This window comes from Dermacentor silvarum, chromosome 1 (assembly GCF_013339745.2).
Source record: "Dermacentor silvarum isolate Dsil-2018 chromosome 1, BIME_Dsil_1.4, whole genome shotgun sequence".
NCBI lineage: Eukaryota > Metazoa > Arthropoda > Arachnida > Ixodida > Ixodidae > Dermacentor > Dermacentor silvarum.
In genome coordinates, this window is record NC_051154.1 from 295,982,296 (window position 1) to 296,008,595 (window position 26,300).

Genomic DNA, 26,300 nt, shown 5'->3' on the forward strand with positions numbered 1-26,300 from the left:
TTGTTTCCGTCTTTTATATTGCGCTGAGTTACTTGTTCAGTTATGCAGAACCAACTAGCCCAACAATTAACCATTCTAGAATAAGTTCATTTAACGTGGATATGCTAGGTCGAGCTGCTTGAGGTGTATTTATTTTCAACAGGCTGAATAGACGTCCTCGTTCCTTTCTGCCTTCATGCAGGTCACGGATTGGTGTGTCCGGATTTTGAAGTGGAGTGCGAGAACATGTGCGTGGCCATTGGACACAAGGATGGATTCTGCAACGGCACTATGTGCTTATGTGAAGATCACATTGTAGTGAACCTAGGACTACCTCGTGGAAGCTGAATCTTTCCCTCGAATTAACACTTCAAGCTGTGCCACCCTCTTCGGAGCAAGCGCCCTTGTAGTTCCCACTCGACCTGGATATACTCTACACCGGCACTTTCATAATTATTTGTTAATAGTGATGATATTAAATGAACGTGATGTTTGGAACTGATACATAAAGTTTAGATGAGCGATCCTACTGCCCGACCCATCCAAAAGCTTATAGGAATTTTATTCGAAGCACATGCGCCGTGCTCGTCTTAATTGTAAATGCCTGTCGTGTTATGAGTACTTTTCATAAGCAAGTACTAGAGCCCTAAGTTCATTTCATTCAACAGCGATGTTAGTATTATTTTGGGTACGCGTTAAGTACATGTTAAAAACTAAAAGCACAGGATAGAGCACAACAACATCAAATTGTCAAAAGTCAGTATTAGCAGTGTGAGAATAGTAATTTTTAAAGCCAATTGAATGTGCTTTGAATGGTGCTGAAAGCGTATCAAATGGAATATCGATGAGTTTTCTAATAATCCTCGAATGACGCACAGCCTTTCTAAAAAGAGCGAAATTTAAGTGATAGTGATCCTGTGGTTTACCTGAAAAGCTCTGGCTCCCCGAGCAACTGAGCGTGCTTTTCTACGAAACTTTTTGCGACTTCCATCCACTGTCCCCTGAGTGAAAGATATTGAATTTCTTCCCCAGTTTACTATTTGGTCCTGCAAGACTGAAGAAGATGGGAAGATTTGGATTTGGGAATTGAGATAATTATGTCGAAGACAAAATTGCACATTATACTTTCACTATTGAATGCTTGGAATATTTTTTCACCTATACGTTCGGCGCACCATCAATGTTTGGCACTATGTCATTGTGTCACATTTTCGGAAAAGTTGTCATCTCCAGCTCAGAGTAGTCTAATGCTGCTTCACCGTAAGTAATACATCTCGAGTGTGGACAAAAGAAACGTACTTAAAAACATATCAACTTAGCCTTCGCGCCGCTCATTTGCTAGGTTGTTCAGCAACTGCATTCTATTCTCACTGTCGTGCCTTGGTTTGGCAGGCTCTGCTGCCAAAGTGCGAACCTGCTGCTGAAGCTTACATAATTTTCACTTGAGAATAATTACTACTTAAGTACTGTTCAACCTCATGACTTGCGAATGATTCTATCTCAATAAAAAAAAACTTCTTGGAAGCCCACATCACTTCTGCTGCAAAATATAGCGTCGCTTTGAATGGCAACAAAATAATGGCTCAAAAATAGTACGCTTTATTGCATGCAATTGCTCCCACTTAGTGCCCCTTTTCACAGGCGTCACGGGCTTAGAGATCAGTGATTATAAATGGTGAATATGCAGTGGCTGCAATATGAATGGGTTGAAAAAAATCGTCAGCTGGCGGATTGTGACCATTCACTTTAACTAACGCTACCACGTGGAATACACGACTGAACATCAGTTCCTTCTATCTGAGTGACTCAGTAAATGGCATTCGTTGAGGAGTAGTAGTCATTATGGGGTTTGAGCGCGGCGGTATCTAGCAGGTGCGGTCTCGGAAGAGCACCGACAACTCCTACATGAGTGTACAGTCGGCGTAAAATGTTTACGGACAGCGGGATCTAAAAAAAAGATATTTCCGCAACCTGAGCACGCTGCTTGGTATTCGTATTTCCAACCTGCCCAAATATATCCAAATAACATAGGGTAGTGCACCTTTACTAGCTACGATGACAGCCGAAAAAGACCCCCACAGGTCCCAAACCCTTGTCAAGATCAGGCTTGCGAGTGGTCTTCGTTTGCTTGCTCGCACCAAGGAATAAACTTCATGGAACACCGACTGTCTCGAACTATCATCTCCGCAGAATGGCCGCTTCTTTGCAGCTGCCAATTTCGTCGCACCTCTCCCGCCGTGATGAAACTTTACTGTGCAGCCTCTGGTTTGAGATTGCTGTTATACGAAAGCTTGCTCATTCCTTTTTTGGAATGTCAGACCATTCGTGACTCGTGCTACTGTGAAGAGACAATGGAGCATGTACTGTCCTTTATGTCATCGTAATAACGTGACGCGTGACAAAGGTTCTTGGACCATAGCCCCGTGCATCGCAGGCTTACAAATGCATGCGGATATTATTACAATTTATGAATTCGACTGCCTCAGTGACCGATTGTAGGGTTGAAAGGCAGCCACAAGTGTTGAAATTGCTAGGGCCTCCCTGTCTCTCCTTTCTTTCTTTCCCCTGCGTAATGCAGCAAACCTGACGGGCGTATGGTTTCTTCTTCTCCTCCTACCGGGTAGGGTCGCAAGCTGCCCCGAAAATTCGTTTCCAAGGGTTTCACGCTCTGTAAACATTTAACGCTAACTGTACACTGTGCTTCCACTGTGCTCTTTATACGGTGTCCGCACGAAACGCGGTATCTGTTCAGGGAATGAAATCCATACGAACACTGCAACGGCGCATCTTTCTTTGGCCTCTTCTGGTGTGGGAATAGCCAATGCGGCGTCACCTGCGAAGATGGCATGACGCATGGTGCTTAGAAAAAAAAGATATATTCTTCTAATGGCGATGGATGTCAATAATAGCAGTGGTACCTCCCCTTCTAAAGTAGTACTTCGAAGTCGAGGAAATTCTACACCACGTACATGACCGGGAAAATGTGCACCGCTAAAGCACATAGGTTGAACCGGTCGTTATATCCTGTCCACTGGACTGTGATGTTGACATAGCCCACATAGACGAAAATAAAGAAGTCCACAAGTTGTATTGAAAAGGGCTAATGAAACGAATACACGTATATACGAGGATTTAATGACATGTAACATGCAATAATACGCCACAAAGCTGAACGTATTCTCCCTGAATAAGCTTAAAATAGATACACATATATACACAACTTGTGACATAGGTTAATTCCAAACACTATTATCTACAATTTCCAAATGGTTTATCATAGTGCTTTTGCGCGGTCACATCCTTCCTGCTCTTCAGATGGTATAACCGTCACTTTGATTAAGTCCCCCACCCCTCGTTGAGCGATATTTTGTGTCAAATAATTCCTCATTAAAAGATAAAAGCGCTAAGCACTTGCGTTAGTAATGCAACAAGTCCCCCCGCAATGGAGCCCCCCCCCCCCCCCCTTAAAGTCTACATTTACCGATAAAGAAAAATCAGAACAGAGAACAGGTAATTTGGTTGTACTTAAAAAGCCCCAGTGCACACATTCAGTGACGTTTCTATTTTTGTGCGTCTACGCGTATGCGTGCTCCAAAGCACACTGGGAGCAAAGCTGGGCGACCTACAGCGGGTAATGCTTCGGTAGTTATCGTAGTTACCGATTCAAACTATTTAATTCACGGACCAAGCTTAAGTTGATTAAATGCTTCTACAGACAAATATACAAGAGCATACAACATGTTTGCTAGAACTGCAAATACCCAGCGTCTCTTACCTAGCATGAAGGAATGTCGTATCTTGACAAAATTTGTGTGGCCCCTGGCGCAGCATTAACGGTTGCGCAATACATTATGCAGGATGTGGACTAGAAAATTGCCAGTGACTTTTCGGATAATGGCTTCAATGACGGCGACGCCGCGACTTGAATTGGTCAGTAACCATAACAGCAGTCCCTGTAAACGTGAGAAGCAAGAGTGCGAGGGAAAAAAAAGAAAACGAAGAGATCAGGCAGATATGTCAAGCAGAAAAGCGTCGGATTGGCTACCTCTACGCTGGCGGAGAGGAACAGGAGAATAATCAAGAGAAAGAGAGAGGAAAGAAATGCATGGGGAATTCCGAGCAGTTAAAGATATTTGCACGAGCCAGTCGCATTTAAAAAGCAAAGAAATCTCTTCACTGCCGTCAACACTGATTATTGATGGCGACGGTATTCCTGGATCGCCTGCACAGACAGTGGAGAATCGTCTAGTCTCCAAAATACTTTGGACACTGATTGTTTTTCTAGATGAAATGGCCCACCTTGGCAGAACAAATGGCCGATGTTCTCTGCGCAGCCACAGAGTTGACATGTAACACTAGACAGTTTTAGTATTGCGGAAATGGCACCACGCTAAACGCAATAAAATAGCGGGGTCAGACTGCGCATGCTCAGAACGCTATTTCAGTTTTGCGGGTAGCGTGCGTCCGCTATTTTTCAAATATAGCGGAGACGCTAAACGCTCGCTAAGTTTCTAGCGTTGCAAACTTGGTGGCACCCTCGGCCCGAGTGCTTGACATGCAGGCTCGTTTCAAGGCTTGGCGTGGATCCACGCGGCTAGTTTGGTTGTCGAGCTGCTCAGTTTGCTGCTTTGACTACTCGCAGCTAGATGGTCTTGCGCTTAGCGGCGCATCGTTGTCTTACGCTATACTAAAACTCTATCGAACAGCGTTCCGCAAAGATTTAGCGTGCGTAACACGCTAACGCTAACGCAAGCATTTTCCGCAATACTAAAGGTCTCTACTGTCAACCATTCCATGTAGACCCGAGTAAACGCCCGTGAAGGCGATCCTTAACCACAACCGACACGGAAAGGATGGCTGGCGTCCGTGCAGTCCACGTAAAGTATTCAGGGTATTATCAGCTGTGTTATGTGTGAAGCTGGTTCTTGTGGCTCGTGGACAGTGTCTTCACGTATAATTACCAGCCTGAAGAGACACACCGTTATTGTTTCTATGGTGTGAGCCACGCAGGTTTCCACGTGATCGTCCATGCTGGCATGGCTTTTTATGTTTCGCAGAAACACCAGTTGCTTCTCGTGTAGCTAGCAGAGTCGCCTTCTCAATATCAGCTGATCTCGATGAGCAGAGTAGCAGCTGCAAGTGGCTGTGGTGGAAGTTCGGCTTAACCGAATTATCAGTTCTTTTTTCTTCTTTCTTTCTGAGGTTTTACGTGCCAAAACCAGTTCTGATTATGAGGCACGCCGTAGTGGAGGGCTCCGGATTAATTTTGACCACCTGGGGTTCATTAACGTGCACTACAACGCAAGCACACGGGCGTTTTTGCATTTCGCCTCCATCGAAATGCGGCCGCCGCGGCCGGGATTCGATCCCGCGATCTCGTGCTCAGCAGCGCAACGCCTTAGCTGACTGAGCCACCCCGGCGGGTGAATTATCAGTTCTTGTTAAGCGGATACTTTTTTTTTGCATGGGGACTCGGGGAAGCCAAGCAAATGTTCACATGATTGTTGTTTATATCCAGAAATTCCGCTTAACAGGTTCGACTTGGCGGGAGTCTACTGTGTATAAAGACAAGAGCTACAGTTTAATGACAAGATTACGAGAATACTTTTTTTTTTCTGGCGGTGAGCGCCACACCAATCCTCGAAATAAAATATGTTCTCCTCCTGCTCGTAAGACCATAAAGCAATTTTTTAAAACTGTTTCGTAGTTTGCGGCGAACGTTCAAGGCTTTCACAGATGCAGCGAAGGCACGCCGCGCGTCCGAGACGGCCAAGCAGTGGAATACACGTTTGCCGGCGATTCGCGATAGCTCCGGGCTGCTATAAACGGTGAAGCCGAGAGACGCCGTCACCAATTCTAAGCGGCGTGAAGACACCAAGCTGCCAAAACGCCCCAGACGCGGGCTACGCTCTGATTCTGTGGAAGCGCAGGCAAGTCGAAAACGAGAGGGTTGAACAACGAGCCCCGAGTCTTAGTGGGCGTACAGCACACTAAAAGAAACATTGCGCATAATTCACAAGATATCTCCGCGCGTAGTGGCGCTTGATTCATGTGGCAATTGAGCGGATGGCATGTGCTACAATAAGTGGTCACTCTATATGGTGCTAACGAATGAACCGTAACGAGTACACCTAACACAGACAATGACCAGGAGAAACAAGGGAGTAAAACACAAACGATTCACGCAGAAATACACCAGCAGGGACACCACCTATGATTCTTGTCCACCACCTACGCTACACAGTCAAGTGTAGGCTTAGAAGCTCCCCAATTTTTTCTGAAGACTTTCATTCAATTCAAGAAAAGAACACCGATGACCTACTTACCAGTTGGTAGGTAGGTAGTAGACTTTATTGAGGTCCTGAAGAAGTCACCCTCCCCCCCCCCCCAGTAGTACCAAAAATTATTAGAGCTATACATAAGTGAAAAGCCAAAGTGGCCTTTAGGTGAAGTGCGTTGGAACAACACAAAATAGGCAAAACCAAGTTTCCTCAGTGAGTATACATACTCAGCTCTCAACCGGTTTATTGCGTGGCTGCTCAACATCAGTGGGCCGGAGTGCTGTGACTATCAGTTTTTGCATATGCACTGGTGCCCAGCGCAGAATCCCGCATTGAAGTGCTGGATGACGCAGCGTTGTTGGCATTTGTAGTCGTTTCGTGGACAAATCCATGGAAGGTATACTGGTCGGCGCAGAGTGGGAGAATGAAAGTAAATCAAAGGCTCAGCATGGTGAGTGAGGTTATGAATATTTAGGGGGGGGTGGGCATGCTGGAAATTGCAGAATATACATTTCGTCGGAGGTGAATTAGTGAATTCAATACATACTCTACTGCACTCGCAACGAATGCGATAAGAAGGCATTTGTAGTGCTGTACAGGTTTCACTTGTGGTTTTGCTGGTGAACTAACAGTTTTGCTGCTATGTAGTTCAAGGGATAGTTCGGCCAGTGCCACTGGGCCTCCTCACAAAAACCTGGGAATATTTTATACATAGAGCGGTAATGATGATTAACAGACAAGCATTTCACTAAGCTACCATGTCTGGGTTGATTTCATACATGCACAGATAGAATATACCACACTGAAGCGCAAACCTGCCTTTGAGATTAGTGCTAACACTCCTACCACATGACATGAAAACGGTTCCACAGAAATTAGGAGGCAGGACTTGCGATGCTGGCGTTTCTACCCTATATTAGCTAAGCACGAAACTCACGCTGCTTCACTGCAAAGAGAAGTGGTTCGTATATTTGAACGTGTCGAGGTAAAATCTTACAAACAGAAATTGTCATGGTACCTAGTACTATCTTTAACAGAATTCTAAGCCTATCTCAAGTATTGTTGGGGAAGCCGTAGCGGCAGCAGCGCCGAGCTCATATTTCAACCAACTGAGATTTTCATCGTGCACTTAGGTCTCAGCTACATTTGATGATGTACGTACGTCATCATCAGCAGCAGCAGTCGATTTAGGCCTTCTGAGGCCTTCGTCCTGCAGTCTACTGCAGGACGAAGGCCTCTTCCAGTGATCTCCAATTACCTCTATGATTTGCCAGCTGGCACCATTTTACGCCTGCCAAATTTCTAATTGCATGCCCACCGCTTAGTTCTCGACCCTGCGCTTGTTGCTCCACTGCACTTCTTCCAATTATTGTAAACTAGGATATCCGTTACCCCAGTTTCCTTTCTAATCGAAACTGTTATGTTCAGAAGAATATTTCTTAACTGGATCAGTGGTGAAGACAAAAAATGGCCTTCCAGATCTGGCAAAAAATTGTAGCAGGCACTGAAAAAAGTGGCAGAACTAAGTCACATGTTCTTACACTCATGTCGGCGATAGGCTAGTCATTATATGAGCAAATGAAATGCTTCTATACAAAGGTAACGAACAAAAACATTGCACTTGATGCTTGCATGTGGTCTGCTAGTATAGCAGCACACGTCGGTAGCATTTTTCGTTGCGTCATTAGTCTATGATGTAATCATGCAAGATTGGGCATAAGTCTAACACCTTCGTGTTAGACTTATTTTTGTCAAACAGTGCACGATCGAGGCTTTTTTTATACGAACAGAATAAATACCACACATTACTTTTTTAGAAATCCGGTTCGGAATAAAAAAAGGACAACGCCCTACAAAGGTCTCATGTAGCAAAATTGGCATGCTAGCGAAGGTATCGGCGCGCGATGACCTTACTACCTACAGCAAGAAAACACAACATTTGACTGATATTCTATCAGTCAAATGTTGTGTTTTCTTCATAAACAATCATAACAAATTGGTTCTCGGCCGATAGCAGCAGCGCAAGGGCGTAGAATACGTCCTTGCGCTGCTGCTATCGGCCGAGAACCAATTTGTTATGATTGTCCCTTCAGACAACAACTTTTTTGGATATATATATATATATAATATATATATATATATATATATATATATATATATATATATGTGCTTTATAGCAACTGAGATTCAAATTTTGGTTCTCCATGTGTCCCAATGTTAAAAAAGGTCACACGCGAGAAGGATTATTTTTGGCCAGCATTTATTCAACCCCGTGGAGTGTCTAGGAAAAGAATGATCTGAATTCAACTAAGAACTTTTCTTTCACAGGAAAATTATTCGTCAAAAGTGCTTTAAATTCGGCCTCTTAAGTATAAAAAACAGCAGCAACAAAAACGAGTGCGATGGTAAAAAAGAAAAATTTAGTTTTAGGGAAAATTAGAAACTCCTCACTTATTCGCAAAAATATTGGTTTGTAGAAAGGGTCCATTATACAAGAAAAGTAATTGGTCATAAGCGACGCAGCAATGAGTTAGCTGCTGAGGAACATTCGCGCGCTTCCTAACATTCCCGGCAAACTTGCCAACGACTCACCGGGCACCATAAGATGAATTATAAAGTGGAATCACTAGGTTTAGTTTTTATATAGATGCAACTAAATACACTAAATATTGGCGTGAACGCTTCAGTACAGTTTACTTAAAAAGAAGGCCAGAACAAATTTATTTCACTACAATATGGCACGCAAGAGGCAATGTGTGATTAAAAAAGAAAGAAAACAAGTTGGGAGGACTGCAAAAATGGTTTTATGAGCATAGAGATCGGTGGAATCACAGTATGACCACTGGACACATTGTAATAACACCGCGTAGTCGAAAGTATATTTCATTGTCGGCCGCCAACGTGCTTCTCACGAAATCGAATCGCCCAGCGCAGCAGAAAAAAATGGCTCGAGTGCAGTCGCTGGCTCACTGCGGAATTTTCTGCCGTCTTTGCCTCTATCGTAAGAAACATAGGAAGTAATTCATCTTCCCTGTATTCTGGAATAATATTTTTGTCTGCCATAAAGCGCTTCGTACATTTCGCAGGGTTCGCAGTCGCACGGCTCAGTCTTTCCAACCGCAGTGAGGCATGAAGGTTTGTTTTAATACGTTCTGACATGACAGCAGCAAGCTACGTTGTAGTCGGAACTCGGAAGACTGGCGGTAGCTAATTGTTTTAGGAGACAATAAATTCGTCGCATTGGCACGGCCCCATCGGGCGTACTACTCGTATCCAAAATAAACATCATGGGAAGGATACTGAACAATGCTCCGTGCACTTCGAGATTCTCTCCGAATTTCCCTCTTCCACCTGCTGAATTTATCAACAATTGCGATGACTGGAACCCTTGGATAAAACACTATGTGAAATAAGATCAGCTCATCGCCATTCGGTACCCGCCGCGGTTGCTCAGTGGCTATGGTGTTGGGCTGCTGAGCACGAGGTCACGGGATCGAATCCCGGCCACGGCGGCCGCATTTAGATGGGGGCGAAATGCGAAAACACCCGTGTACTTAGATTTAGGTGTACGTTAAAGAACCCCAGGTGGTCCAAATTTCCGGAGTCCCCCACTACGGCGTGCCTCATAATCAGAACTGGTTTTGGCACGTAAAACCCCATAATTTAATTTTTTTTAATCGCCATTCGGTAGAGGCGGGAGCAGAGGCCTGCGTGAGATTTGGTAGAAGGGCGCATGGCCGAGCGAAATGATGGCATTCCCATAGCCACTGCTGGTAAGCGTTGTGCGGAGAGCATACAGGTCGTTTCGAACTCATCACCAAAGAAAAGAAAAAAACAACATTTATTTTCGTATACTTACATGGCTTCACAGCCGGTTTCGCTTCGGAGCTTGCCAGAAAGCCTGGATGCGGAAGGTAGTCCATTAGGCATGTTAGTTTTTAGCCGGACAGATAGCGAGCGATCCACTCCGAGGAACGAAACAATTATTTTATGTACAGCTATACCTATTCCTAGGTAAAGAGAGCATCATTAATGATTGGGCCATCAAGGCTTGATTAAGAACGCTTGTTCTAAAACACACTACGTCATCACTGCCCCGAACACGAGAAAGGCAGCCTCTGGAGCGCCCGGCATGCCCTCAACCACTGCCACTGGCTTGAAATATCTGGCAGCCGGTCTTGGCTAGACTACAGCGCCCTGGCACTAAGACTCTTCTGTGTTTAGCTGAACCTTGCGTACCGCGCCCCAACGTTACAGTCATGCCCGGCGGTGAACGCTGGCTTACGTTCGCCAGCCTACAGAACGACGGCATTTCCTATGTCGCTGCCATCGGCTGGTGCCCTCGTTGCGCAGCGAAAAGTGCAAGTATAGAGGCGACTTGTGAAGTCTATAAAACGACAACGTTTGTCAGGAAAGCCCATAGCTAGCGTTTTTTGATATCCTGAAGCGAGTTTCAATGCGGGTAGTTGCGGAAACGAACTGCTAGTAATTATCGCTATACGAAATAACTTCACAGCTTTTTTCACGGCTTTTGTCTTTTTTTCTTTTTTTTAGAATGTGCTCACCATAGCCAGGTATACCACCATAGCCAGGTATAATGGAGAACTAAGTCCCGGCAATTTTTCCTTATGTGGACTGATGGACAGGCTTTGTAAGGCTAATGCCGCGCTCCAAGATCCACATTAAGAAGACTGAGGCCCATGCTTTTAAGATAGAATGTAGTTTTGAATATGCCCTCGTCATGGAACGCGCTTTAATTTACACGCGTCATACAGCTAATTGCGTTGCTAGAAGACCGAAGTGTGAAACTACGCTTCCTGGATATACGCACATTCGAAAAAGTACCGTACATCTGAACAAAGTAGGATAATACTGGCTAGACCTCGTTGTTAACGCAAGAACAGCACGGCCCAGGTCACCAAGAAAAATGTCACACTGATATAGAAAAAAAACTGCAGCATTACCTGCCAGAAGCAGCGCTAGTACCCACACAGCTACAGCCATTGCAGCTGGTTGTCGAACGCACCGCACGTTTTTTCAAGGAGGAGACGAGTCCTCATCTTTTATATATTCCGAGAAGATAAAACTAAAAAACTTCGCCTCATACGGATGTATTGTCAGGTGTGTTTGTGATCCAGGGCCATCACTTTAAATGAACAATAGTGCCTGGTGCTAAGTTGGTTCCCTACGCGCTTACAACTCATTATTTTTGCTTCATTCGAAGAAACAAGAAGCGACCGCAAAGGCATTGTTATTTCAGTAAGGAAAATACTATAGTTTTCTCTGTTTTTTTTTTCATTACTACGTTGAAAATGTCTGTTAATGCAGTAAATAATGAATTCGGAACCAACCTCCTAGGTACCTGAACCAGGCATACAAGTGAGTGCACACGTGTACAAGACGGCGACGTTTGAAAATGTTCAGAAACCGAGAACTTCAAGCGCGAGCTGATTTGTTCGATGAAACGTCCTATTGATCAATCTAAATATATGCAGTAGTTGCGTCGAAGACGAAGCAACAGCTGTGCATTTTCCTGTCGCAATATATAGAAAAAATGAGCGAAGAAAAAAAAATCACCATTTGGCTTTCGTTCTTCAATAGGCCACGTGCCTCGCATCGATAAAATAGCGACATCTCATTAGACGAAAAGCACACTACCATATCGCAGCCTGGTTTGACTTAGAAAGGGACATCCTCGATGTAGCGTTCGCTGGAAAAATTCTGTCACTAATAGCGACAAATATACGGTCGTTCGTGAGAACTGTTCTAAAAAAAACATTGGCCTGCTGAATTAATTCTGGAGTTTCACGTACCAAAACCAAGGTCTGATTATGGGGCACGCCCTAATGGTGGCCTCCGGATTAATTTCGACCACCTGAGGTTCTTTGACGTACACCCAATTCACAGTACACGGGCGTTCTTGCAGTTCGCCCCCATCGAAATGCGGCCGCTGCGACCGGCATTTGATCCCGCTGCCTCGTGCTTAGCAGCGCAACACCAAAGCCACTAAGCAACCACGGCGGGTATACACATAATGGCCTGCTGTAGCGATAATCTTACATTTTTGTATATTTACAGGTTTACATGCTTGTATACCCTTGACACACGGGTGAATTAAAGTCGTTTGAAGTAAACTTTTCAACCTTGCGCTGAAGGACCCTTACGAAAAGGAGTTTCGCCGGTGACACATGGTACGGCACGGTCTACATTATATGTTTTTAGTAAGCACCGCAGCAAAACAAAGTGTGTTGTCTTTTTAAACTGAAAGCGACAAAATGGCAAAATAAATTTGCATCTGGTCGATGCAAAACACAAAAGTAGAAAACATGAAGCATAAACATTGGCTGATCCCACGCAATGTTGGAATCGATGAACAGAAGCTTTCTGTGCTGTTTGCGTTCATTGAGGATATTTGGCGGTGATTGTGACGGCCTACGAAAGGCGTGATGGGATGTTAAACGCTACCTTGCCTGCACCACTTGTGTTTGTCTACGTGGTACACAGAACACGCCGCGAGACGCGTCTACTCGAGGCGAAATGCACAGTTGTTGGTAGCCTGCAAGAAAGTTAGCACTGTCATTCCCTCAACATCAACACTTCATCGCATCGTGGCTGTAGTGTTGATTTGCTGGAATGCGGCCAGCATGTTGTCGGCTTGACGCTGCGGTACTTTAGTGCGACTTTGCTTCTGCGTCAGTTGTCCGCATGTACAAGCTTGCACCGAGTTTTTTTTTTTTTCAGAAATAGCAGAGACGTGCCGTAACATACCTTGAAAAAAGTATTTAGTTTGCCCACAATCTGGTCGTCATCTCTAGTAGTAGCGTTTATTTTGAAGAAGAGACGCCAAATGAAGCGTGCTTTCAGACGGCCCCTTTCCCTTCTGCCGTGATCATGCCGTGTATGCAAGCTGCCACGACCGAAGAGTAGCTGTTATTCCCAGTTTCGTCAGGGCGTTGGCTTTACGCATTCTCTGTCTCTTTTTTCTGCCATACTCACTCCCCTCTGGGTTGTTGCACGTGAGTACAAAAGTAAGCGCTGCAGCTTCTGCAATGCTTTGGCGGGGTACTGACGCGCAATTACAGGCGTCCAGATGGCATTGTGTCCACGGCCAGGGAGTTCCATAGGGCACTGTGGCGAAGCCCACCAAGTTCTCGCTCGAAAGGGCTCATAGACACCTCTCCTGCGTCCCTACCATGTTTTATCGATCAAAAATGTTTACGAACCAAGGGATCTGACAAATAGTTGAATATCTCCGCAGCCTCAAAACGTATCCTAGTATTCAAACTTTTTTGGCCGATAGTACACTATACACGTTCTCAATCACCCCACGACGTGGCGTGCAAGACCGTAGCAGCAGCAGTAGTGGAAAAGTTGAGAGAAGAGACAAAGAAAGCTTCGCTTTGAAAATAGAAAGGACGCATTGTAAAACATCTGTGGCAGCAATGTAATTTCCGTATTTGTAATCGTAATTTTTTTATTAGTGGCAAAATTGAAATGTCTTTAACAACAGTACACAATGGCTTCTCATATTATTGCGTGGGTGAGGTTTATATTGTGATAGAATTTTCGCACATCCGCTGGATCAGATCCAGAAGATCCAACGACTTGGAATCTATATACAGCGAAGCTTTTTGTTAGGGCTTAAAGAGTCGAAACACACACACACACACGCACGCACGCACGCACGCACGCACGTACGCAAACACGCACATAGTCGAATCCATTCTATCCGCAAGAATCGTTTACTTCCTCATTACCGTGCAGCCGCAGATGCCCGGACGGGCGAGCTTCATGGCTCTTTTCACGGCCGGCGTCGCCGCTGCCACGGAGAGATGTATGGATTGATGGATGGATGGATGGATGGATGGATGGATGGATGGATGGATGGATGGATGGATGGATGGATGGATGGACGGACGGGCGGACGGACATCCTCTTTGAAATAGGATGGTGGGTTGCACCACCAAGCCCTTCTTATTTCGCCTGTCATACCTATCTTTTTAAAAAGGACACACATGGAATTCCGAGCATCAGCCTTCCTGAAGCACTATTCGGAGCTTACTTTCCTCCCGCTATTTTTGAACCCAAGGGCTCAAGAAGGCCAGAGGAGCCTAAACCGACAGCTGGGTAGATATCTTCACATTCTAATAAAACATGTCGCATCGTTTATCCAGCTGGCTGTGAATTTGGCATGGTGTGTGGCGAGTCCCTGCGTGTAAGTGGGCTCTGCCATAGTCTATTATTGTGTTCTGCTAACCATGTGATAGTGAGTGACTGCACCATGGAACCACGAATTGTTCGCGACACATTGCGACACATTCCGTACCAGTGCCATCCACCATATAATGCTACGCATATGTTGGACAGTTCCCGTTCAGGGAGACCCCACTTTTTTTTTTATATTCTGCCACTTTGTCAACGGATCCGTGGACAAAGCGGCAGAATTAGACGAAAGTCCGTCGTACTTATTGGGCCACCTTAACGTATGACGGACATTCGGGTAATACCCAGTTTAGTGAAATACATTTTTATCGGATTTATAAAAAAGTTGGTTTTGTTCTTTCACCAGAGTGTGGATTTCCGCTACCAGACCAGAAATGGGGGAAATACGCTATTCATGCAAATGCAAAAACTCGTCTATTTTACAGATGACAATCGGCTGCACTGAGATAGTAAAAGTGCGTCCCGCAATGATGGAGTTATTTTCGCATTACTGAGTTAACACTTACGTTAACGGCAAGTGATACAAACGGAATAGTGCATTGAAGTTGCACTGTTCAGTCGTCTAATGCAGTGTCGCTCCTATATACAATTTCAAAGGAAGACGTGATTTGAGCGAGAATCTTCGAGTACGAATGCTTCTTACCGAACTCGTGTGAACAATCTTTACGCTATGCACGGCGGACCCGCAGTGGCTCAGTCAGCTAAGGCGTTGCGCTGCTGAGCACGAGTTCGCGGGATCGAATCCCGGCCGCGGCGGCCGCATTTTGATGGAGGCAAAATGCAAAAACGCCCGTGTGCTTGCGTTGTAGTGCACTTTAAAGAACCCCAGGTAGGTGAAAAATGAATCCGGAGCCCTCCACTACAGCGTGCCTCATAATCAGAACTGGTCTGGCACGTAAAACCCCAGCAAGAAGAAGAAGATGCACGGCGGACTGGATAATAATTTGTAATCTTTGGACTGTTGAAATTTTTGTACAAAGAACCACACACCTACTGTGAGTCTGCCTCTGTAAGGAGGCATAAACGGCTGCCTATAAGCATGTGAACCCAACAAGCAATGAAACCGAGGAAAGCGTAGAAAAATTATTGCAGTGGTAATTTCAAATGTAGAAATAATAACAAATCGTGCTTAAAGTTTCGACAAGCTTTTCATATAAATAAAGGGAAAGCAAACTGAAAGTGGAAGAAAAGCCAACTTGCCGCCAAACGGAGCAAAACGCGAAAATTCCACGTGAAGCGCGCGATGCTCAGTACCATTTGAGCTACAGAGGCGGCTGCCATTTCTCCGCCCCCTTCCCCCGAGCATCTTCTTCGGTATTTGCGTATGGGTACTAGATGTAGCCCTTGGAGAGTTGACCAGCGCCACTCACGGCGCAGGCGCTGAGCATGCTTTCAACCGCAGGCTGCATGTATCACGTGTTACGTGATCTTCGGGTAGGTGAATCGCCAATAAAATGTCGTATGGTACCTCAAGGTGTCATGGCTGTCAGTGTCGAAACCGGCGTTATGAAATAAGCAATAAAAGTCAGGATAGTGCCTCCTGTATTTTTTCAATGCCAGTGCAATCGCTCGCTCCGCAATGGGAGCCGTTGGTGCGCCTTAGTTCAGTGAGTTAACGCGATGTGACGCTACCCAGAGGTTACGACTAGGTACGACTGCTTGCTTCACGCGTGCGTCTCAGCTACTGAGCGCTCGCCGCTGCAGTTCCGGAGGGGATGCGGTAGACGCTTCACGCCCCTGTCAGGATTACTTCGACTTCCATCGTGAGGCGCCACCCACAGGGTACTATCCCCCACGACCATAAAGCAGGCGCCAACGCTAGCCGACGGGGAGAGTATAGGAAAGGGCGATCGGAAAGGGTGGTGAACCATTGGATCGGCCGCATCTGGCTGGCATTGAAAAAATAGAGCAGGCGCTGGTGAGGAGAACCAAGGGCGTGAATTTTTATTAACAACCTCACGAATCACAACCGACAATAAAGCTACTGAAAGCGAATTACACGCACGAGAAGAAGCGAATTACATACACGAGAGACTAAGGGTGGTTATTTTATACTCTTTGAACGGCTCTAGACGGTTCTGACATGACCAAAATAAAACATAGCAGAAACCTCAATAAACATTTCAGAGCCCAAGATTGGTGTTTCAATATAGAGCAACAATGCTCTGTCTTGTACGATGATCAACAAATTGGGCTTTGCAAAATTTTGTCCTAGTTGCAGAAAGGCAAAATTGTGAACTACGGCTATAGCGAAGATAATGATATAGTGAAAAGTTTTTTTTTTCGGTGCCGACGACATCACTATAATGAAGCTCGACTCTACAATCTTCTTTGACCTGAAAAAGCCTAATAATGTTATCAGAAAGCTTCGCCAAGATGGCAGCTCAGTGTGTACTACAAAGTAACAAAACGCTATTGTATGACAGTCAGCGCATGCGCTGTCATTAGTAGGTGTTCTTTTGACAGCTATTGCAACGCCTCAAGGCACCCTTAAGAAGCACCAGCTGAAAGATAAAACAGCAGGGGCGTAAAGTACGTACAGAAGCAATAGCCAAGCTTTGCCTGTGTGGCTCCTCAATCAAGCCTGCTCGATTGTTTCATAGCTTGAAATGTACTTTAGCTGAGAAACTGCAGCCACGGTGCAATATATTCGCCCAAAGATACTATCGTGTACGTTCCTTCCATTCAGCTTCCGATAAATTCATTGCCACAAGGCTGGCCATAGTAAGAACCCGATCTGTGTTTGCCTGACCGCTCAGCAGGACGCGGAGCGACGCCTGAAGCTAAATTTCTCAATCGTCTCCACGTTCATTTGCCTGCAACAAGGCAAAAGCATCAGCAACCATGGGAGTTGCGCCTTCTAATGTCTGGGACCCACACAGGCCGGTGCCGATGCCAGTGCTCAAACTGTTCGTTGACGTGAAGGCGAACAGGGGAATTCATATATACTACCCAGTAAGCACACATTTCTTTTCTTTTTTCCCGGGAAAATGTTCAGTGTAAAGCGTTATTCATTCATGAAGCAAACTATCCCTAATAGGATTTCCAGCAAAATTCTGCGCTAACATTATCTCTGACGAAAATCATATGCAACTATGGAAGTCAGCAGGCCACATCGGTTAACCACTGCATGCATCGGGACATCGAGTACTGTCGACATTAGTGAAATCATGCGACGCGATTTTGTTGCACCTTTATGCGCTATGCCTTTACATGTACATACATAATGAAAAATCAGGTTCAGTATACGAACTGTTACAGTGGAAAGTAAGTGGCGCGCTAACAGTATACGTGGTCGACGATGGTCCCAGTCTGCGCGAAAAGCACGGTCATATCATTCCGTGCTCCTTTGAAAGGCCCCGCGAAACATCGAATTTCGCCCGTAACAAGGGGGGAACCGTTCATGTGTTCCACACCGACGTCTTTAACAGTTTGACGCGCTCGTATGTTTGTGCGTGTCAATGAGTGTTTGGATTATTTCAAGGTTCGAACTGTAACGAGCGAATGAGATGGCATGTTGGTATACGTATATTGCCTGAAACCAAGCCAATTCCAGCCAGTGGCAAGCTGCTTGTGTTAACATAGCCACTGGCTCACGTCGGCGGCTAGGCTGTCACTCATCAAGGAGGAAAGAAACAAATGATTAGCGTCATGTGGCTAATCATAAGGCTGTCCAAGTTTGCCCAGGACTTGATCATATTGTGGAAGGTTTTAGTTTCTCCCACCATAGCACACAGCACGTGCTTTTCGGAAAATACAGCGCAATGTCAAGTCCGCGACTCAGAGGTCACGTGGTGGGTTGACTTTTTGAGCTATGGCCGGTACAAGAGAAAAGGGAGTGGCTTCGCGGAAAGTTTGCTTGTGAAGGTTAATAGAGTGAAACCACGCTCCACCCTCGTTTTTTGCTTCCTCAATGTCGTCGTCTCTCGACATTGAGAACTCCCGAACTTTGCATCTGAGTTCAAGCGAAAGTCTGCAAAATAGTCACTTACCGTAAAGGGGCCAAACGGAGCAGAAATTTCTGTGTTTGGCTTGAACCCGCGATGTCGTTCAGTTAACTTGGGCCAAACTTTAAAAGTGTTCAAATGCTACGTAGCTGAACAGAACCAAGGTAATGTTGTTTGCCGTCGCTTGGAGACGCTTAGAATATTTTTGCATTCCGTCTAATTAGATAATTAGTCTTAATTAATTAATCAAGTTTTCAATTATAATTAGATGAAAAGTGTCAATGAGAAAATTATAGAGCAACAGAAAGCTCTGTCGGGAGTTTCTTATGTTACTGTACAGTTTTCTCATTGACACTTTCATCTAATTTTAATAATTTAGAAGTGTATTAATTAATTAGGACTAATTATCTAATTAGGCGGAATGCAAAAAAATAATCTGAGTGTCTCCAAACGATGGCAAACATTACCTTGGTTCGGCCCAGCTACGTAGCATTTGCATATTTTTAAAGTTTGGCCCAAGTTAACTGAAGCACCCTGTATAGCCGCGGCCCCCGCAAGACAGTCAAGAATAAATTTTATATCCAAGCCTTAGATGGCTCATAGTTGAAAAATCCTACGTCCGGCGTTATGGCAAAAAAAATTAATGGTGGCACCATGAGTTAGACTCCCTCGACTCTACCTTAATTAAGAGTTAATTAGGGTACTCAAACCCACGACCTTTGTTGTTAATTAGGGGGAAGTTAGATAAGCCACAGTTAATTAAAGTACAGCTAATTAGGGCACTAGAACCCACGACCTTTGGTGGGAGAAAACTATAAATAGGAAGTAACGACGTATTCGAATGACAATGTCAAGTAATTTAATGAATCTCTCGTGATCGCGCGGGCTTTCGCCTTCATCTTCTCTATCGCATGCGAAAGTCACTGTCAACTTTTCAACACACTTTACTGTTCAATTATTGCTTACAAAAGAACGTTTCCAAGGAGGTATTTATTCACTATTCGCTTAAACATCACAGGTCAAGTGAATTTTGTTCTTTAAACCACCATGACCTTTGAAAGGGTCATAACGTCTGCGGCAGTCTGGATTCTCTTTAGACGTTACGGTATATGCGTAGTTTAATTTAAATACAACAGGCGATAGTAGAGAAGACAGCGCCGGAAGTTCTTCAGCAAGTCCTTCACCCTTAATTTGGCATGACCCGAACCCACTAAGACGAGGTGCACCCGCCGCGGTAGCCCTGTGGATATCGTGTTGCACTGCTGACCTCTTGGTCGCGGGTTTGATCCCGGATGCGGCGGTCGTATTCCTATGGGGCAGATTACAAACACGCTCGTGTACCGGGCATTGGGTGTGCCTTAACAAACTGCAAGTGGTCAAGAATAATACGGAGCCCCTCACTCGGGCATACCTCAAAATCAGATGGCGGTGTGTGTTGCCTCGTAAAACGCAATAATTAAATAAGAGGTGCGCTGAACGCCACAGTGCTGAAACTTCCACCGCCGTAAGCAGACCGGCAACCAATTGAGTAACTGTCTCGTAGGTGGCGTTACAGGTACAAAACTGATAGTGTTCCTTCATAAGAGACACTTGCGCGGATGAGTGAATATCCGCCGCGCTGTTCTCCAAATATCGGAGGCCATGGCGAGAAGTTTGCCAGCGCTGAATTCACAAACACCACACGTTCTCCTCCCGCCAGTGAGTTTGCACTACTTTCTGTTGCACGCAGGGTGTCGAACTGAGCCCAAACCGAAAACCGTTCACGAGCCGCAACATGGGGCGTAATTCAACCCGAACCGATATGTTTGAAACGTACCCGAGCCCGAACCGAACCTGAACCCCCCCCCCAAAAAAAAAACTAATAACGGTTGCCGGTTCGGCACTAAACATGTTCATGCATTTAAGGTTGCCAACGGGCGCTGAATAACTTGCACGATTCTTCGAATAACTACTTCTTCAATCGGCGCACCTTGTTAGCAGATTGCTACGACTCACGAATTGCGTTGTGTGCGAGAATGGGGATCAACGATGGGTATGTGATGGTAAAAAAAGTTGCAGTGGCTTAGCTCGGCTATGCCACGGTATATGTAGCGTTAGCAAAGGTTCAGCTGATTATTCTTAGCTTATTCTTAAGCTTATTCTTAAGATTATTCTTATGAGTCAAGCTTCTCCGTTCTTCTGCGCTGTTGAGCAGCATTTGCGCTCTCCTTCTCCATGGCTATACCACACTGGCAAACGCCAGTCAGAAGCGCAGCGGCTCCAGCGCAGTGCCAGACGGCGACTGCACAGCGAGCGCGCGCCGGCGCCAGTGCGTCTACCACGGCTACGACGTCACTCCTCTGGAATGCGCAGACCGGCGGCGGTGAGTCGCGCGCGGCGGCGGTGGAGTGCGCGAGAGGTGCCGGCTCCGGTGGCTCCGGTGCGCAAGCCGTGTGACATCACTGATCCTTGCGCATGCGCAGCACGGCCCTTGATGTGCCGCGCGAAACGGGCTTGGCTAGGCCAGTGTAGCTAACGCTACAAAACGGTCATCTCGGCAGAGAGGCTTCCACTTGTGCCAGTTGTGCTACGTGGCCGAAATTTTGTTTCAGGGGTTCCGCGGATTAAACATTTTCGGTGACGCTCCCAATTCGGCCGTCAGATCAACTGGTGAGTTAAATGAGATAAACAAGATAAACACGGAGAGAGGAAAAGACGATGTCCTCGAGGAGGAATATCAACGAGTTCAGCTGTATGTATGACTTATTGTAAACATAACACTGCGGTCGTTAATCAATGCCGTCGCCTTCTCAGTGAGCGGTAACCGCGGCTGTGAACGCGAAATCTGCATTTTCTACGTGCCATGGTTCAACGCACGTTTAGTGCTTAATCAAGCGCAGTACAACGCTCTTCGAGTTCGTAAATTCGTAAATATGTCTCCTCTTGATGAAACTTGCGCATGCGCCACTCAGACAAATCTGTAGTACTATGCAGTATATTTTCATGGGGCAGGATAAAATGGACCACACCGAACCGGTTTGTGAGCCGGTTCAGTGTTGCGAACCGGTTCGCGAACCGTTATGTATATATATATATATATATATATATATATATTCGAACCGTAAGTGTAAAGGAACGAAATCGAATTGCGTTGAACACTAACCCAAACCAAACTGGTATTGTTTTTTCGGTTCTACACGCTGGTTCCACGCACGTGAGTGCATTTAAAAAAAAGAAACTATTATTCTGAGTACGTTTTCCAGTAGGCACCAACAGCACTCACAAGCGCCTTATGACAGAGAGTCGTGAAAACAGTGAAATGCGACTGCGCGTCGCTATACACATTACTACAACACATATTCTCTGAAATGCTGCAAAGTTTCAACCCTGAAGTTATAGCGTCGAAAGAATATGAGGTGCCTGCGGGTGGAATTCAAACTTAGTAGCGCAGAGCACCGACATTTATTTACAGGAAGGCTATATGCTCTACCCAGAGGAAAGGGGGCGAGGAAGAAAAGGAGTGAAAATACACTAGTAATATCGAAAATATTCAACCACTGGAGATGCCATTGAATCTAACACGGACTGAATTTCAGCACCTCAAATTTCCGTGGAAAATTCAGTGGGGTCAATCAAGACAATCGGAAGTAGTGATCACCAGATTGCCACTGCCCTCCCCCCCCCCCCCCAATTACACAGATATCTGTGTAATCATGTTCATGTGAAGAAAAAATAAAGCACTTGCTCAAACAAAATCGATATTTACACAGGACTGGTCTGGCGATATCACCCCTGTGTCAATGCAGCCAAGGAACAAAATTCCTATATCACTATTGTTTGCTATGTCGCCAGTATACAGTATTAAGAAAAAGGCTTCTAGAAATTCCGCTTGCTAAACTAGGTTTAATCGTAACATCAGAAATAATACTAACGTTCGGTGTGTCAGTTCTGGGCTTCAGCCACAGGGATGTCTTTGATGCCGCTTGTGCTTTCATGTAATCAACTAAACGAATAAGTTATTGAAGTTTTCTTTTTATGTTTTCATTTCTTCTTTTTCTATTTTTTTTGTTTCTTTCCTTTTTTTAAAGAAAGATCAAATATGTAAAACTTTAAAACGTCAAGTAAAAGTTAAGGCAGTCAATTCTCGACCAAACCCCCAGTGTTGGTACGGGCCACAGTGTGAGGCCATAATCAACACCATCATCATTAGGTCGCGGCATTTCTAAAGCATGGTGTGTCTATAGCACAGACGCGTGTAAAAAAATCGTTGATCCCTCCAGAGGAACTGAAAATCACACCATTGTGAAACGTGTATTCTAAGAAGCATTGGCGACATCGTTGCACATTCACAAACACAAGTCAATAAACGTGCCCAGTCTTTTATTAAATACAGTTTAGCTGGAAAGTTGCAGCAATGACAGCGATAGCAGGCACGCGAGGCCTGTGCAGCTGCGCAGCGTAAGCAGCACCCTGGACGCTACCAGGCGCCGTAGGTACATCGGACGCAACTGTGCGTGAGTCCGTATGCGACATAACTCCGTCGTTATAGGTCCGGCGGCATCGCGCAGCCGTACACATGTGCAAAGGTGCGGAGTCAGGCGAAAACGCCGTGAGCCGCCTGGGCGCCGCCGAGCTATGACGGTTTTCCGGGATCACCTTCGAAAAAATCGCCAGAAACGTGCCAAGAATGCCGTCGCCCGTAGTGGCGGTCTGGGTTAGGCCGCAAGACATTCCCAAGCACTACCATATTACTACCCTTATAGATGTCAAGGCCTTCCGGCTACATTTTCAATAGAATTACTCAGTGAAATGACATATGACACCTAAATAGCCTTATTCAAAAATATGCGTCATCAAAAGCACAATTACTTTAATAAAGCAAGCCTTTCTAAGTTTTCAATGCCTACTTTTCTAACCATTGGCTAGGCGCAAAACGGCAAAGCATCACTATCTCGCAGATTTTCGTGATGGTGATTGAGGGACGAGCGTGCATGAGACAGATTTTCGGTGTTGCCCGGCATAAAGCGCTTTCATGTTAATTGGCTACAGCGGCCCTTATAATCACGGCTGCAGTGTTTGCGTGCGGTCGCACTCAAAAAAAAAAACTGATCAGACAGTGGTATGCTATCGACGTGAGCGATCGAAGAGATCATATTGTGCCGTCCTCGCGCATACGCAGGACAAAAGCAAAACAGATGTGCAAGTGTGTCGGCGCCATGCGATGTTCATAATTTAGACCAGTGTCATTCCACCCTATGAGTTGTCCGGAATTCTGGCCACACACACTTTAGAACGTACGTTATGCAAACAAGTATAATAAATTTGTCATCTTGAACAGTTGGGCGCAAACAAGCTTTCACAACATGGTGGTCAGTCGCGCGACAAATGCCTAGCCACACTTACACAAAGTATTATCTCGTTCCATTTGCACTAAAATAAATGTTCAACTTCTGGGGCGGAATTCACTAAACGAACTTACTAACAAATTTTGGTGTAAGAAAAAGCTTACGAAAAAGCGTATTCACAAAGCTAAAACTGTTCGTAGGATCAGCAAGCTTGCGATGCCCACCGCTGCAAAGACGAGCGCTGTAGTTTTGTCAGCACTCTGATTTGTCATCTCAAAGTACATTGAGCTGTTTCAGTGTATAATTGTATTGAGCGTGCGCAGCTGTGGAAGGCAGTAACACTAATGCTGTGCGGGGGACATCGGCCTAACGTCTGATAGGCTACGTTTCTGTACGTGCGCAGTAGCCTGAATTTTCATACTCGTCATGACACTCTGTTCTGCGTTAGCAAACATAAGTGCCGTGTCCGTCTCTGACAACTGTCAAGTTTGTCATTGATGTGTTTGGAGCCCAATTCTATCGTATGTCTTTTTTTCTAGTTTGAGCTTTCTCTTGCTCATAGGGCTGCGGATGATAATCTTTCCCAACGCTTGGAGGCTATATTTCTCCATGCGAGATGAAACAATAAAAACGCCTAAACGCTTTTAGTTATCGAAACTTCTTGCTGCTGCACAATTCGCTGTCATGTTCTACATGTGCTGTGCCTATTACATAGCTCATAGTTTTAATTTAGCGCAAAGTTGAAGCGACGTAGCGTCTGTGCCCATGGTGCTGCTCATTTATTTATTTTTATTTATTTTTACATACTGCAGCCCTGTTAGGACTATGGCAGGAGTGGGGAATTATACAGTTGTAGAGCGTACACAAATTGCAAATATAAGCAGCACGAAGCAAGAACAAACAACACAAAGATAAATCAATAACAGTCAAGCTTGAGCAAGAAATCGTCCAGAGGAAGGGAGCGAATGGCACCAGGCAGAGAGTTCCAATAATCAATGGTTAAAGGAAAAAAGCTATATTTAAACGCATCTGTTCGTGACCGATAAGGTACAATATTAAGATGGTGATATCTCCTAGATGAGGAAGGTTCCACAAATTTTATGTATTTGCTAAGGCAAGAATTGTTCGATGAGTTAATTAGTGAATGCAATAGCTTTAGGGATTCTATGTTGCGACGGGTGCTGAGAGTTGTTAGATTTAACTCTGAAAGTTTAGAAGACGGAGAAAAGTTGCTCTCATAACGACGGTAGATAAACCGGATAGCTTTTTTCTGGACCATTTCCAATTTCATGGTGTCTGATTTCTTATGCGGATTCCATACCACACAAGCATACTCCATAAGTGGCCGGATAACTGATTTGTAAGCGACTACTTTAGTATTTAAAGGAGCTGTGCGCAAAGTAGGCCGTAAGTAGCCCAGCTTCTTAAGTGCTTTGTTGCAAATATAATTTATATGATGAGACCATGACATGTTATTAGTAAAATAAAGACCCAAGTATTTATATTCGGACACTCTTTCCAGTGCGCAACCGTTAAATGCATAAGAAAATGTGGATGGAAACAAATGCCTACAGAATGACATGTACACGGATTTCTTGAAATTTATAGTCATTTGCCAGGTTTTACACCATTGACAGAAATAGTCAAAAGAATCATTAAGAAGAATATGATCCTTAGGCGAGTTTATAGTTTGATACAGCACGCAGTCGTCCGCGTATAAGCGTATGTTGACAGGTATGCTGGAAGGTAAATCATTAATATACAGCAAAAAGAGTAAGGGTCCCAGGACAGAACCCTGCGGCACACCGGAAGTTACGTCAACAGCGGCAGAGTTGGTGTTCCTGAAACGAACGCTTTGTGAACGGTCACTGAGAAAACTAGTGATCCAGTTAACAAGAGAGGAATTGTTAAATATCGAGTCAAGCTTGCATAAAAGTTTGGAGTGGGTAACTGTATCAAAAGCTTTTGAGAGGTCGATAAAGATAGAATCAATTTGGTAACCTAAATCAATTGTACTGACAATGTCGTGACTAAATTCTATCAACTGAGTAATAGTACTGTAACCACGCCGCAAACCGTGTTGAAAGATAGATAAAATATTGTTATTAGCAAGGTAGTCAGAAATATACCTGTGTAGTATGTGCTCCAACATTTTGCAGGAGTACGATGTTAGAGAGATCGGCCTGTAATTTGACAGACACTGTTTGTCGCCAGATTTATATAACGGAATAACTATTGCTGTGTTCCACGACGAAGGAACTGTGCTAGTTGATAGCGATTTCTTGAATATAAGCGTTAGGTAGCGACAACACCAAAGAGAATAACGACGCAGAAAAGTATTGGGAATCCCATCTGGGCCGCAGCTCTTTTTCATGTCAAGGTTCAAGATCATGTTAAGAACACCTTCCTCAGAGACAAAGGCATCTTCAATAGGAGGATACACATCACTGCTGTAAGGAGGAATTTCGAGGTTGTCTATCGCGAAAACAGATTGAAAATGCGCGTTAAATGCGGTGGCGATTACCTTAGGATCACTACAGGACACA

At 44.9% G+C, this 26,300-nt stretch overlaps 1 long non-coding RNA gene across 1 annotated transcript; it reads right to left on the bottom strand.

The window, feature by feature from the left end:
* Positions 1 to 6,461: 6,461 nt before the first annotated feature.
* On the bottom strand, positions 6,462 to 11,317 carry LOC119437242 (uncharacterized). The gene is made up of 3 exons (XR_005189297.2): positions 11,225 to 11,317; positions 10,120 to 10,161; positions 6,462 to 6,662 (listed from the first exon to the last, which is right to left on the bottom strand). It is a non-coding gene; the product is annotated as an uncharacterized LOC119437242 (long non-coding RNA).
* Positions 11,318 to 26,300: the final 14,983 nt, after the last annotated feature.